The sequence below is a fragment of the Myodes glareolus genome, chromosome 13 (genome assembly GCF_982192425.1).
Source record: "Myodes glareolus chromosome 13, mMyoGla1.1, whole genome shotgun sequence".
NCBI lineage: Eukaryota > Metazoa > Chordata > Mammalia > Rodentia > Cricetidae > Myodes > Myodes glareolus.
Genome location: NC_142038.1, coordinates 38,732,440 through 38,746,390, shown reverse-complemented (window position 1 = coordinate 38,746,390; position 13,951 = coordinate 38,732,440).

The window sequence follows — 13,951 nt, the reverse complement described above, 5'->3', positions numbered from 1 at the left end:
AAGAAAAAAAAACATTGCTCATTCCTTTGAGGCAGTTAAATTAAACACAAGATATAAACTATCGAAATAAAAGTGAGATATTAAGTTTCATTTTAATGGCAAATGAAATAAAAATAATTAAAAAGCTCAGCTGACAGGAAATTTAGAGGTTCAATAATAACTGAAATTTAGTTGAAAATAAAAGAATAACCCTTGCTTTACTCCTGCTCCAAGTAATAAACATTTTAAATAGCTATCATGTAAAACCATGAAGATTATTGCAAGGTCGCAAAAGATGTTATTCAGTTTGCAAAAAAATGCAGCATCAAACAGACTTTGACCCCAAAGATTCATCCTGTGGATCCTTGGGACTTCTAATGATTCTGATGACTAACAGCCATTTTTCATTCTTCCACAGCATTTACTGCTGGCTTGTAATAGTTTTCTGATATCAAATGATAGAATATTAAGTCTGCCTTTTAATGTCTACCTCAGATGGGATTTAGCCCACGTGCTAATGAAACTTAAAGGTCAAAGTCTTCCTTGTGCGTGTCCTTTCTCACAATAAGATGGTATAAAAGTAGGGCACTTTCATCCAAATCAGTAAAGATTGCTGTCTCTTCTACTCTGTTTCACCCTTTAGCACACTTCCTGTGTAGAACCATATTTGCAGTGGCACTGTGGTTCAAGTGAAATGCCCCCTTGCTGCTTGCTGATGTTACTCTTTAGGAAGATTATGGAATGTTTTATAGCTAAGCCTCACTGGAGAAAGTGAGTCTTGAGCATTGGACCTAGACGCTTTATTATCTGCCCTTAATCCTATTTGCTCTCTGTTTCCTGAGTGAGAACAGTGTGGCCAGCTAGCCGCATGTTCCTGCCACCGAGCCTGTTCCTCCATCTCATTTCTTCCTCCCATCATGGACCATGTCTCTCTACTACTCTAAGGCAAAGACCCTTTCTTGCTTTTGTTGTTTCTGTCAGGTTACTTTTTATCATAGCAATAGAAAAAGGAAAAGAAAACTGAGCAGGAGGTGGGCTGGGAAAAACTGAGGCTGATTTAGTCAGTTCTATACACATAGACCAGTCATATTAGTTTTTACCTCTACTCTCTATAACTAGATATAGATATTTGAGTTATGCCTAGATGCCCTGCAGTAGGCATGGGGGTCTGGGTTACTCCCTAAGCTAACTGCATTAGCACCTTTTATTGTTGAGACAGAAAATTTTGAAACAGAAATCCCAAGTAACCATTAGCATATCTTACTAAAGCTAACCCTGGAAGAATGTAGGTAACAGAGGAAATGATTTGAATTGCAAACCAAAGGAACTCTGTGCTTTAAGAAATCCCCCAGTGAGCATATCTGTGGCAAAATTTTGGAGACACCTTCTAGTATTTGATAGCAATAATACATTTACTTGCCATTATAATGGAGAATTATGAAACGGAAAGAAAAATTAAAAACTGTAAAACAATGAAAAGGCAAAAGTTAATAAAAATTGCATTGTCTCTCTAAACTCTGGGGAACAAAAGTGTTAAATATTGTTCACCTAAAGTAGTAGTCAGGTTTGAAGCTGAAGCAGGTAGGAGCTAGCAGATAGATAATCATTTGATTGAAATGTGAGAACTCTCTTCTGTTTTTGTTATTGTTTTTTAAAAGATTTTTAAGCTATGTATGTGTGTGTGTACACACACAAGTGATAACATGCACGCATATGTATGTGGATGACTACAGAGGCAAGAAGTGGGTGTTGGGGCCCCTGTAGTTACTGGTGGCAAGGAGCCACCTTTTAGGGATGCTAGAAATAGAACTCAGTCATCTCTCTGCAAGATCATTAAGTGCTTTTTAATTTCTCTGCTATCTATCCAGCCCCTTTCTTGTATTTGTGTTTTTTTCTGGTACTAGTAAGACTTTCAAAATTGGTAACTTGCTATAAGTTATTGTATTGTCATTATTTATATATTTTTGTAATTCTTTTTAACAGATGGTTTTCAGTTTATAGCAGATTGAGACTTCATAAGGTTCAGGATATTCTAGAATTTTTTAGCATTTAAAAGGTTTTATCATTCTGTGTTCTGGAATCCCATAAAACAAGCTTTAAGCAAGGAATCATAGTATAAATCAGTTTCTTATAGATGTTATGGGTCTATATTTACCTTTTGGGATCCAGGTGCAAGGAACTCATATCTCAGACCATCCAAGAAGAAATTATTCAAGAAACTAAAAATCTTGAGTGAAAAAAATCAAAGTAACTAATAGAATGAAGGAGAAAAGACACCTTAAACTTCGATAGAAACTTCCCAGAATTCCTGTTTCCCTAATTCTTTTAACTGCCCTTCCAAAGAAGTATAAAATGAAACAAATCGTCACTTGTGAAAGTTTGTTTCAGAAATGCCCATTTACCAACATTTATTCTTCTAATCCCTGCCAACATTACTGCCAGCTTCAGCCACTGGCCCTCAACAGATCGTCCCTGCTTCTGAGCTTGACATTTTTATATTCATTGTGTAGTATAATATGCAGTGTTTGCTTTTCAACAGATGGTTTATTTCCCTTGTATAACATCCTCCGGTTTGATCTATGTTGTCCCAAATAACACCATTTCCTACTCTCTGTAGCTGAATAGCACTCTACTGTGACCCACAGACTATGATTTCTCTTTCATTCATCTGATCTGGACATCTGGATTGTCTACATGACTTGGCTTTTTTGAGAAGTGCTGTAGCTTGTAGGGTAGTGCTCACATCTCTGTGACATGTTATTTTGGACAAACACTCAAAAATAAGATTACCTCATCATGTAGTAGACCTATTTTTAATATTTTAAAAGCATTCATGTGGCAAACTCCTGGACACATTTGCATTTCCAACATCATTGTGTCCCATTCCCCTAATCTGATTAACAAGATGCATTTTGCTGTTTTGCTAGTTACTAGTCCACCTAGAGATGAAATTCCATAGTAACTATTTGCCTTTCTCTGAGAATAGATGATTTCAAATAACTACAATAGCCTGTTTTAAATTTGTATACAGCACTTCCAAATATGTATATTAGGTTCTTTTGTCCATTATAACCAGGTCATTTTCTATTTCCTATTAATTTGTTTGGATTCCATATATATTTTGAGTATTAACCTCAATCACCTGATTAATTGACAAATACATCTTATCATTTAATAGGCTAAAATTGCATTCTAATATTTATACTTTTTACAGAAAAATCTCAATTTGATAATAGTTATTCCTGAGAAATGAACATTAGAAATAAGTATTACTTTCTGCTTTACCAGAGTAATTTGTAAAACCAATAAAATTATTTATTATAAAATAACCTATCTATTTTAAATACTCATTTTATATTATGGTAAACAATAAAATAATCTTGAAATAATATTTTGTCTTATAATTATAAGGAAAAAGTTTATAAATGGTAAGTACTGAACTTGGAACTTAATGGTCTATGTCAATATTCAGGATTATCAAAAACTTTATTGAGGCCCAGAGATACTAGAAAAATAAACAACCAATGAGGAGCAGAACCAGAGAATTTTCTTCTGGTAAATTAGATATTCAGTGTGTAGACTTTAACCCCGAAATCATAAAAACTTACAACTTACAGAAATATTCAAAATAATAAATTAAGATATTTCCTCCTCAGATATTAGTGTGTATTATGGCATATATGTAAAATATATGGAAAATTAAATGCATTTTGGCCCTTCAAAGTATATCAGAGTTTCCACTAACAATAGATATCTAAAACTGTATGCCATTGAAGTATGTGCATGATATGTACAAATACTGAGGAAGGCAGTCACACAATAATGTCATGAATGTCATCTCATGGACTTAGTGTAGGGGTTCAACAAAAAAAATGAATGCATAAAGAAAATGAGTTTTTATATACTGTGAAACATTATTTAGCCATAAAAAGAAATAAAACTAAGTCATTTGAGGGAAAAGACATGGTACTGATGACTGTTAAACTAAGCCAGAGTGAAAAAAAAAACAAATACAAGTTTCCTTTCATATTTGAAACCAAGATGTAAATAAATTAAGACATTAAAGTAGAAGAGGGCTATAGGATATCAATATGATTCCAAAAGGAGAATGGGGAAGAATGAGGATGAATATGACTGAAAGATATACCTGATACACATTTATGATAATGTCCTGATGTGTGATTCCCCTCTGTATGCTGGAAATAACATTGGTTAATAAACTGCTTTGAGTCTATAGCAGAGCAGGGCTGAACAGAGCTAGATGGGTAAAACTAAACTGAATGCTGGGAGAAAGATGGTAGAGTAAAGGAGAAACCATGGAACCACCGCCAAAGACAGACACCTTAAAAGTTTGTTGGTAGGCCATGACCTTTGATAATGTACAGATTAATGGAGATGGGTTAAATTAAGATGTAAGAGTTAGCCAATAAGAAGCTAGAGCTAATGGACTAAGCAGTGATTTACATAAATGGTTTCTGTGTGGTTATTTTGGGAGTCTGCTAGCCAGGGAATGAACAAGTGGTCTCCTACTACAGGTAGTATGAACAAAAAAAGTCCTGCTACCAATTGGCACCAACATGACCAACTAAAATTCACTTAAAACCTCAGAGAGTTTGAGAAGAAATTCTAGGCATAAATAAATAAATTAAAAACAGAGTTAAGCACAGCTTAATTATGTGGCTCCTTTAAGAGAGCTTTGCCTGTTTCATCAGTAGCAGGAAAAAAGCTCTGCAATTTTGAAGTGGTGGTTTCTTGACTCATGATGCCAGCAGGAACTCTGGCTCTTTCAGGAGGCTGAACAATTAAATGGAGTCTGTGAACAGAGAGCAACAACTTGTTTAATGGAGACATAGACCCACTGTGTCTAAAATGTGGCAGTGTGTTTGGCTCACTGAGGCAATGAACATGTCTCAGGCATGTTGGACTGAGCAAGCAGGCAGGGCTGCCTTGTCCCTAGGCACACCCACTTAGCATAAAAATAGTGGTCTGGTCAGAAAAGGATTACAGAAACACAATAAGGACAAACTCAGATTTAAAAAGACCTCTAAATGGGTCACAGTGTTGAATAAATGAATGTAGGTTTGGGGGAAAGAAGAAAAAGAGTATAGAAAGTTATAAAAGAGGTAAATTGTTTTTAAAAACAAAGTCTTTAAAGAGACAGAGTAAACTTGTAGAAATAGTAATAGAGTAAGAAAAATAATCCTCGTAAAGACGAAAAATACACAGAGAGTCTGTATTATGTATACTATTGTGTTTTCTTTGATTTTTTTTTTCACTGCAGAGAAATATTTGATTCTGGGGGCTGCTAAGATAAAGCAACATAATATGGGTCTAAGGATTTGTTGCTTTGGAAAAGGAGGTTCTTTTGTTCACACAGAGGATAAAAACCTTTGGAATCCTTCTAGACTAATGTGGTTTGATGGACCAAGATTCCCCCTCAAAAGGTTGCAGTGAACACCCCCAAAAATACTTTGCCCAACAAAAAGCAGGAAGCAGTTTGTAGAGAACTATGCTCAAATTCCCTAAATGATTTATTATAAATGCTTGTTTACATTTAAAGAGGGATATGCTATAGAGATTTGCATTGGTATGGATCTTGCTTTATTGATACAAATTTAAGGTCAATTTTGTTATATATGTATATTTCGTTGATTAAGGTATTGTGTTTGTGCAGCTCATTTAAAAATGTAATGTGTAATTAATAAGTAAAGGTTAATAGAGAGTCATCTATAATAGTCAGGTTTGTAGTAATGTTAGTTAGGTTTTCTAGATATACAGAGATATATTTCAGTTAGATAGGTATTCTTCAAATCTTTCAGAGACCTTCAGAATGTGGCATTTAAAAAGTTTTAAGGACTTAAGGCTTTTCATGACAGTGAGACACATCTGTTCCTGGCAGCACCAATTACTTCAAGAGTAGGATGGGCACCAAAGAGGCTCCTTAAGGAACTTGCTAGCCATTTGGACAAGAAACAACTCTTGCCTAGACTGCTTGATGTTATGCTGAATGAACTGGAAAAGCAGAACCCACAGAGAGATGACTGCTGAAATTGCCTAAAGAAGGTGAGACAGTCCTTAGGGTTGCTTCTTCATGAAAGAGTCTACTAGACATTCTGCAGGATACAGAAGAAAGTGACTAACAAATTGCCAATATAGGTGGAATTGTCTTTGAAATTTCCTGCTTCACGGAAAAGTCTTCTGGATATTATGGGCCTGTAGGCTGAAGATGGATGCCCCAACAGTACAGAAGAAATTGGGTGACTGTCCAGGCAGCAAGATGTCTCTGTCAATTCTAGAGTTTTGGAAGTTGCTTAAAATGCACTTCCTGTTTACTTAGGTATTATATCCTTCTGGAGTCTTTGATGAAGTTGAATAATATATAGTTAGAGTTTTCCTTAGCTATGATAAAAGATAAAATAGATATAAATATTGTGACTGTAATTCTTGCTTTATAACTGTTTTATGTAATTTTACTATGTTAAAGTTAAAAGCTTTCTTTTTATTTAAATAGAAAAGGGGACGTGATGTGGAATTCCTCTCTGTATGATGTGAATACCATTGGTTAATAAAGAAACTATCTTAGGCCTGTGCAAGGCAGAATTTAGGTAAGTGGGGAAAACTAAACTGAATGCTGGGAGAAAGAAGGCAGAGTCAGAGAGAAGACATTTAGACCCAATAAAAATAGATGCCGGAACTTTACCCAGTAAGTCGCAACCTCATTTGATACACAGATTAATGGAAATGGGTTAATTTATGATATGAGTTAGCCAGGAATATGCTTAAGCTATTGGCCAAACAGTATTGCAAATAATATGATTTCTGTGTGATTATTTCATGGTTTAGCAGCTGGGAGCAGCGAGAAACAAACAAGCGACCCCCCACAACAATGTCCTAAAACCCATTATTTACTTCAATTAGTAGAAACTAATGAATTTTTAAAGTGAAGGCATTGCTTATCATACTTTAATTAATCTATCAAAACAACTCTCTAATAAAGACACAATTTGTTTTTCTGAAATACTATTAAATCCTTATGGATTTGGACTCACACTAAAATCCTACAAGTCCTGAGAATTTCCTGAACTATTTTGAGGTGCCTGTCAGTTTCTGTCTGATGCCTTAGAACTTGTGTCACCCACGTACCAAATCATGCATCCGTCAACAGCTCCCTTAACACTAATTTCTCAAGTGATTCAATGGGTGATTTCTATAAATGCCCCAATAGAAAGTCCAGTTCCAATTTATACATTTAAAGAAACATTTATGCAGAAGGTCACACATTATCAAAATTGAAGAGGGCCATTTCTGCAATGCCAGCTCACTGTAATGTCCAGGTGAACACACCACACCCCCTTCCTGGAGTGGAGCTAGAGTATCTGTACTTAGCCACAGAGCTCATTATTGCACTTACTTTTATTTGGGACTGTGTCTAATAATCTGGTTCTATATGTGTTGAAGTTTCTATGTGTAAAATTATATCAATTTGTCTTCATTTAGAAAAAAAATCTCCACTAACTTTCATTTCTTAAAATGACAAAACCTCAATAGATTAAATAACTCAAAGTCTATTGCTAGAACATCTCAGCACAATGAAGATTTTGTTGATTAATTCATATTACCACCAGGGTAATTATCATTTTTATCTTCATTATGTGATTTGAGTACAGCACTTCTTAACTCCATCATTTCTTCGGGTGTTTTAGCAATGCAGCCAGCCCTCAGCTGCTCTCTCACTCTTACACCTGGAATTCTGCCTGTTCCTGTCTTTGCGAGTTGACATTGCAGTCAGGAAGCAGATTAGATTATGCTGGTGCTGAGCTGTGGAGACATTGTGCAGTTCAGTAAACCTGGAACAATACAAAATGCCTCGCAATGGAGTGCTGGCAGCAGGAAGCTGGGGCTTACACTGACATAAGTTTGAATCATTGCATTATAAAGTATTGGCCTCAGAAAGGTATTAGGCAAAGGAAGAAGAGTGTGGAAAATGGACAAAGAAGCAATGCAAATTGGCCATAATGTAAGGAAGAAGAAAAAGTGGCTAACATAGATAAAAAGTGATTGCTCACCCTTTCTGATAGTCTGTCTAGACTGAATGGATGACAAGGGGTGCAACGACTTCCAAAGTCCCTTTGCCATTTTGGTAGACCACCAGCAATCACAGAAAATATTGAAAATGCAAAGAAAAGAAGATTCAACATAGAAACCTATGGCAATATTGTCTGCATAAAGTAAAGTCACTCTACTTTGATTTTCATTCTGTTTAGTTTTTTTTTCCCCTGTGGGTCAAAGATCATCAATTATAGAGGATAGAGTCAGAAACAGGTTGTGTACCAGCTAACTCAAAGAAAGAGTTGATTAGTTAGCATGTGTTAACCAAAGCACAGACCAGGGCTTCACATCACTCTCTGGGAAAAGCAGCCACCTGAGGAAATGCTTTGCATATTTTCTGTGGTTCACAGATGGATAATGGAAGTGCAAGGCAGATCAGGTGGAAAGGAACTTAGACTTAATGATTACATTTTGAGTTCATTGCTTTGGGTGACAGTAGTTAAGACAGTGGATAAATGACAATGGAAAAGTTGAAAATTCCAAATAACTTCCTTTTCACTTATCTAGTAATTTTTAGAGAAGTCCTTCACAAACTGTATCCCAAATAGTATGGTGTACAGAATTCTAAGATTCTCCATCCCTCAGTGCACTCATTCTCTCTAACACCTTGCTCTTGAAAGTAGGCAAGACTTGGAAAGCAACAGGGTATTATTTCCAAAATTAGGTCACTTATGAGTTGGTATCTAATTAATCCAAACAGAGATTATCACAGGTAAAGCTGGTGCAACTGAAGGCCTTGCGCATGCTCAGCAAGGACTCTCCTGTGAACCACACCTTACCCCTGTATTTTAAAATTTAGTATTTTTGCATATGGGATGTTTCTATTTCAATCAATATTATAACTGAGAACCATGGTACACATGGCCTAGCTACACTGAAACCTTGTTTTAATTCAACTCTGTTCCACATTTTATAATCCAAATATTACTCTTGAGCAGTATATAAGTGGAGTCAATATATGTTTAGAAATGGAAACACACAGGTCATCCCTTATTTCTTGACAGCTGGGTACTCCCCAAAACACATTTAGGAAATCATTTTAGTACAAGGAAAGAAATCTTTGGGTTGTTTTGATACTCTTTGAAAGCTTAAGCAAAAGATTGATACATAACCTACACTGGATGAAATTTCTCTTCTACTGCTTTATATGACCTCTGTCATTACACTCTGTCAAGCTTGGCATGTGCTATGAACGAAGGAGATAATAAAGAGGCATGTTCACCCCTGTGGGGGAAGAAAACAATCTTTCAGAATATTTTCAGGATGTGCTTATAAAGTATCAGACAACATGAAATATTCCCTTTGACATCAGAGGGCTATAAGCTAGGAAAAAACTCCACCATGGAAAAAAATTCCTGAGTTATGCCTAGGAAGAGCCACAGTTCAGAAAGATTTATAATTGCTCAACTATAGTAAATCATCTTCTCTAAGACAGACAGTTTCTCTAGTCTTGTTTCTCAGCTTCATATCTGCACCCCGCTGCAGAATTAGATGGGTTGGCCAAGCTTGCTTCCCATGTCTTTCTCACTCTGCTCAGTGAAGTATCTGAGAATAAGATGCACATATCCAGCTGTCCTGAAGACTGAGCCCCCACGCCAATGTCCAAAAAGACACAGGGAAAGTTTCTACCATTGTCACTTCTTCAAAGGACATAAGGAAATGGCTTAGAACTAATGGTTTGCAGTGGTTCATGGTCATTCTAAGCTTCCTCGTCCATAAAACATTCATAAGAATCTTTCCAAGACAGCCATCACCAAACTAACTTCACTCTGATCTGAAAACATGGAACTGAAAATGTCAACTGCACACTATTTCAAAATGTTCTCAAGTAAGAACTATGGAATACATTACCTGTAGATTCTTTTTTAACTACCAAAAATTGTCTAGGCACTATAGCGAAAAAAAAGACATAACATTGCAAAATAAGATGATATTAATAAAAAATGGGTCCACCATTTCATAACTACAAGAACAAACAAGAAAATCACTTAGCAAATAACCCAATTGATAATAATCAACTATCAATGGAGAAAATAGATAAGGTATTACAAATATGTTCAGAATATTTATTGTTCTGAATTCCAGGTGCTACCTGCCTAATTTAAGAGCAAAGCTCTCATAATGAATACACACAAAAATCATATTATTAATAAGAGGCAAAAATAGGCAAGAATGATTAATATATCATCATCAAATCCTTAGACCCTGTATTACTGGAATGTAGCATCTAGAGATAGCATCTAAGAATATGCATTTGCAAAAAGGTGATTAGATTCTGTTATTATGAAGCATTAGAAATCAAAGAAAATGGACTAGTTGCTCAGATCCTATGTTCAGCATCTATTAACTATGTGCTCTTCCCCTGGATATATCCTACATCAGATGAGTTGATGCTGTCACAGGGCAAGGATACAGTATTCATGAGTTAACCTGGCAAAAAAAAAAAATAAATGCTAGCTTAAAAGTTCTAATTGTGGTTAGATATTTCTCTCACTGTTAGCAAGTACACAACACATTAAATTTCTAGTAGGTAACTAGGCCACAGCAGAGGCAAGTTTTCAATGAATCTAACCTTAATAACCTTTCCTTAAATAGTCTTTGATTAAAGATTCTACAAGAGGGGCTGGCCAATGGTTGAACCTGATAAGAAACGGGTAGAGCTAAAGGGAAATAAATGAGAAGTTAAAAAAAAATCATGAGAATGTGATCAAGAAAAACCTTCAAATGGAGGACATCAACAGTGAATTAATGAAAACATCAGCAGATAAGGAGGGCATGAGGAGAGAGAGTGGACCACAGATTGCCTTAAATTGAGTAAGGAGAACTTCTTCCTGGGCAGAGAAGGTAGTCCTTACCCAGACTACAGGAATTGGGCAAAGTAACAAAACATAGCTACTGTAGCTTTACACCAGCAGTTCATGTCCAAAACTGGATTTTATTTTTTTTTTAATTTTATTAAATTATAAAAAGTTTCCATTTACGCCCCTCCTCCCAACACCCTCCCACTCCCCCCTCCCTCTCCTCCTCCCTCTTTGTCCCCTAGGGAAGTCAGGGTCTCCTGCCCTGTGGGAAGTCCAAGTTCCTCCCCCCTCACTCCAAGTCCAGGAAGGTGAGCATCCAAACAGACTGGATCCCAAAAATCCAGTATATGCAGAGGAAACCAGTCCCAGTGTCATTGTCAATGGCCTCTCGGAAAGACTGCAGGCCAGCCACATTCAGAAAATCCGGCCACATTCAGAGAATCTGGTTGGATCACATGCTCGTTCAGTCACGATCCATCTGGCCTTGGTAAACTCTCATTAGATCCGACCCCTTGTATCGGTGGGTGATAGTATCCCTCGCAGTCCTTCGTCATTTTCTTCCTCCTTTTGCTCCTCGTTTGGATCTTGGGGGGCTCAGTTCGGTGCTCCAACGCGGGCCTCCATCTGTATCGTCATCCAACGCCAGATGAGGGATCTATGGTGAAAAGCAAAATATTCATCAGTATGGTCACGGGCCAAGGCCGGTTCAGGCACCCCCTCCTCTGTCCAGAGAACAATCTGGGGATCTCTCCTTGGACCTGGGATCCCATATATAATCAAGTTTCCTGTAAACTCTAATATGACTCCCTTAGTTGAAATATATTCTTCCCTGATCCCACATTCATCCTTCCTCCCTTCCCCCCCTCCCGGTCAACCGAGCTTTCTCCATTCCTCCCCTACCCCCTTCTCTCTAACCCTCTCCCCTTCCATCAACCCTCCCACCCCCCCCAATGCACCCAAGGTTACCTGGGACTCTTGACTATTTCCTACCTCCTGGCAGATAGGTAAATAATCTTCATCAGGTTCGTCTTCTTATTTAGCTTCTCTAGGATCACGAATAATAGGCTCAAAGACCTTTAATTATGGTTAGAATCCACTTATGAGTGAATACATACCGTGTTCCTCTTTTTGGGTCTGGCTTACCTCACTCAGTAAAGCGTTTTCTATGTCCATCCATTTGCATGCAAAATTCAAGATGTCATTATTTTTTACCGCTGAGTAAAACTCTAATGTGTATATGTTCCACACCTTTTTTAACCATTCTTCTATTGAGGGGCACCTAGGCTGTTTCCAGGTTCTGGCTATTACAAATAGTGCTGCTATGAACATAGTTGAACAAACGCTTTTGTAGTATGTTTGGGCATCTCTAGGGTATATTCTCAAGAGAGGAATTGCTGGGTCCTGAGGGAGGTTGACTCCCAGTTTCCTGAGAAACCTCCACACTGATTTCCAAAGTGGCTGCACAAGTTTGCATTCCCACCAACAATGGATGAGTGTTCCCCTCATTCCACATCCCCTCCAGCATAGGTTATCATTGGTGTTTTTAACTTTAGCTATTCTGACAGGTGTAAGATGGTATCTCAAAGTGGTTTTGATTTGCATTTCCCTGATCGCTAAGGAGGTTGAGCATGACCTTAAGTGTCTTCTGGCCATTCAAAGTTCATCTGTTGTGAATTCTCTGTTCAGATCAGTACCCCATTTTTTAATTGGGTTAATTAGAGTTTTAGTGTCTAGTTTCTTGAGTTCTTTGTATATTCTGGAGATCAGACCTTTGTCTGATGAGGGGTTGGTGAAGATCTTCTCCCAGTCAGAAGGCAGCCTTTTTGTCTTACTGACAGTGTCCTTTGCTTTACAGAAGCTTCTCAGTTTCAGCAGGTCCCATTTATTCATTGTTTCTCTTATTGTCTGTGCTGCTGGGGTCCTACTTAGGAAGTGGCCTCCTGTGCCTATATCTTGTAGACTACTTCCCACTTTCTCTTCTATCAGGTTCAAAGTGGACAGATTGATGTTGATGTCTTTAATCCATTTGGACTTGAGTTTTGTGCAAGGTGATAGATATGGATCTATTTTCATTCTTCTACAGGTTGACATCCAGTTATGCCAGCACCATTTGTTAAAGACGCTTTCCTTCTTCCATTGTATACCTTTAGCTCCCTTGTCAAAAATTAGGTGTTCGTAGGTTTGAGGGTTAGTATCTGGGTCTTCTATTCGATTCCATAGGTCGACTTCTCTGTTCTTATGCCAATACCAAGCTGTTTTCAATACTGTAGCTCTGTAATAGAGTTTGAAGTCAGGGATAGTAATGCCTCCAGAAGTTTCTTTATTGTATAAGATTGTTTTGGCTATCCTGGGTTTTTTGTTTTTCCATATAAACTTAATTATTGTTCTCTCAAGGTCTGTGAAGAAGTTTGATGGGATTTTGATGGGGATTGCATTGAATCTGTAGATTGCTTTTGGTAGAATTGCCATTTTTACTATGTTGATTCTCCCAATCCAAGAGCAGGGGAGGTCTTTCCATTTTCTGGTATCCTCCTCAATTTCTCTTTTCAAAGGCTTAAAGTTCTTGTCAAATAGGTGTTTCACATCCTTGGTTAGAGTAACCCCACGATATTTTATGGTGTTTGTGGTTATCGTGAAAGGTGATGTTTCTCTGATTTCCCTCTCCGTTTCTTTATCCTTTGTGTATAGGAGGGCCACTGATTTTTTGGAGTTGATCTTGTATCCTGCCACGTTACTAAAGGTGTTTATCAGCTGTAGGAGTTCTTTGGTAGAGTTTTTGGGGTCGCTTATGTACACTATCATATCGTCTGCAAATAACGAAAGTTTCACTTCATCCTTTCCAATTCGAATCCCCTTGATCCCCTTATGTTGTCTTATTGCTATTGCTAGAACTTCAAGCACTATATTGAAGAGGTATGGAGAGAGTGGACAGCCTTGTCGTGTTCCTGATTTTAGTGGAAAGGCTTTGAGTTTCTCTCCATTCAATTTGATGTTAGCTGTCGGCTTGCTGTATATTGCTTTTATTATATTTAGGTATGATCCTTGTATCCCCAGTCTCTCCA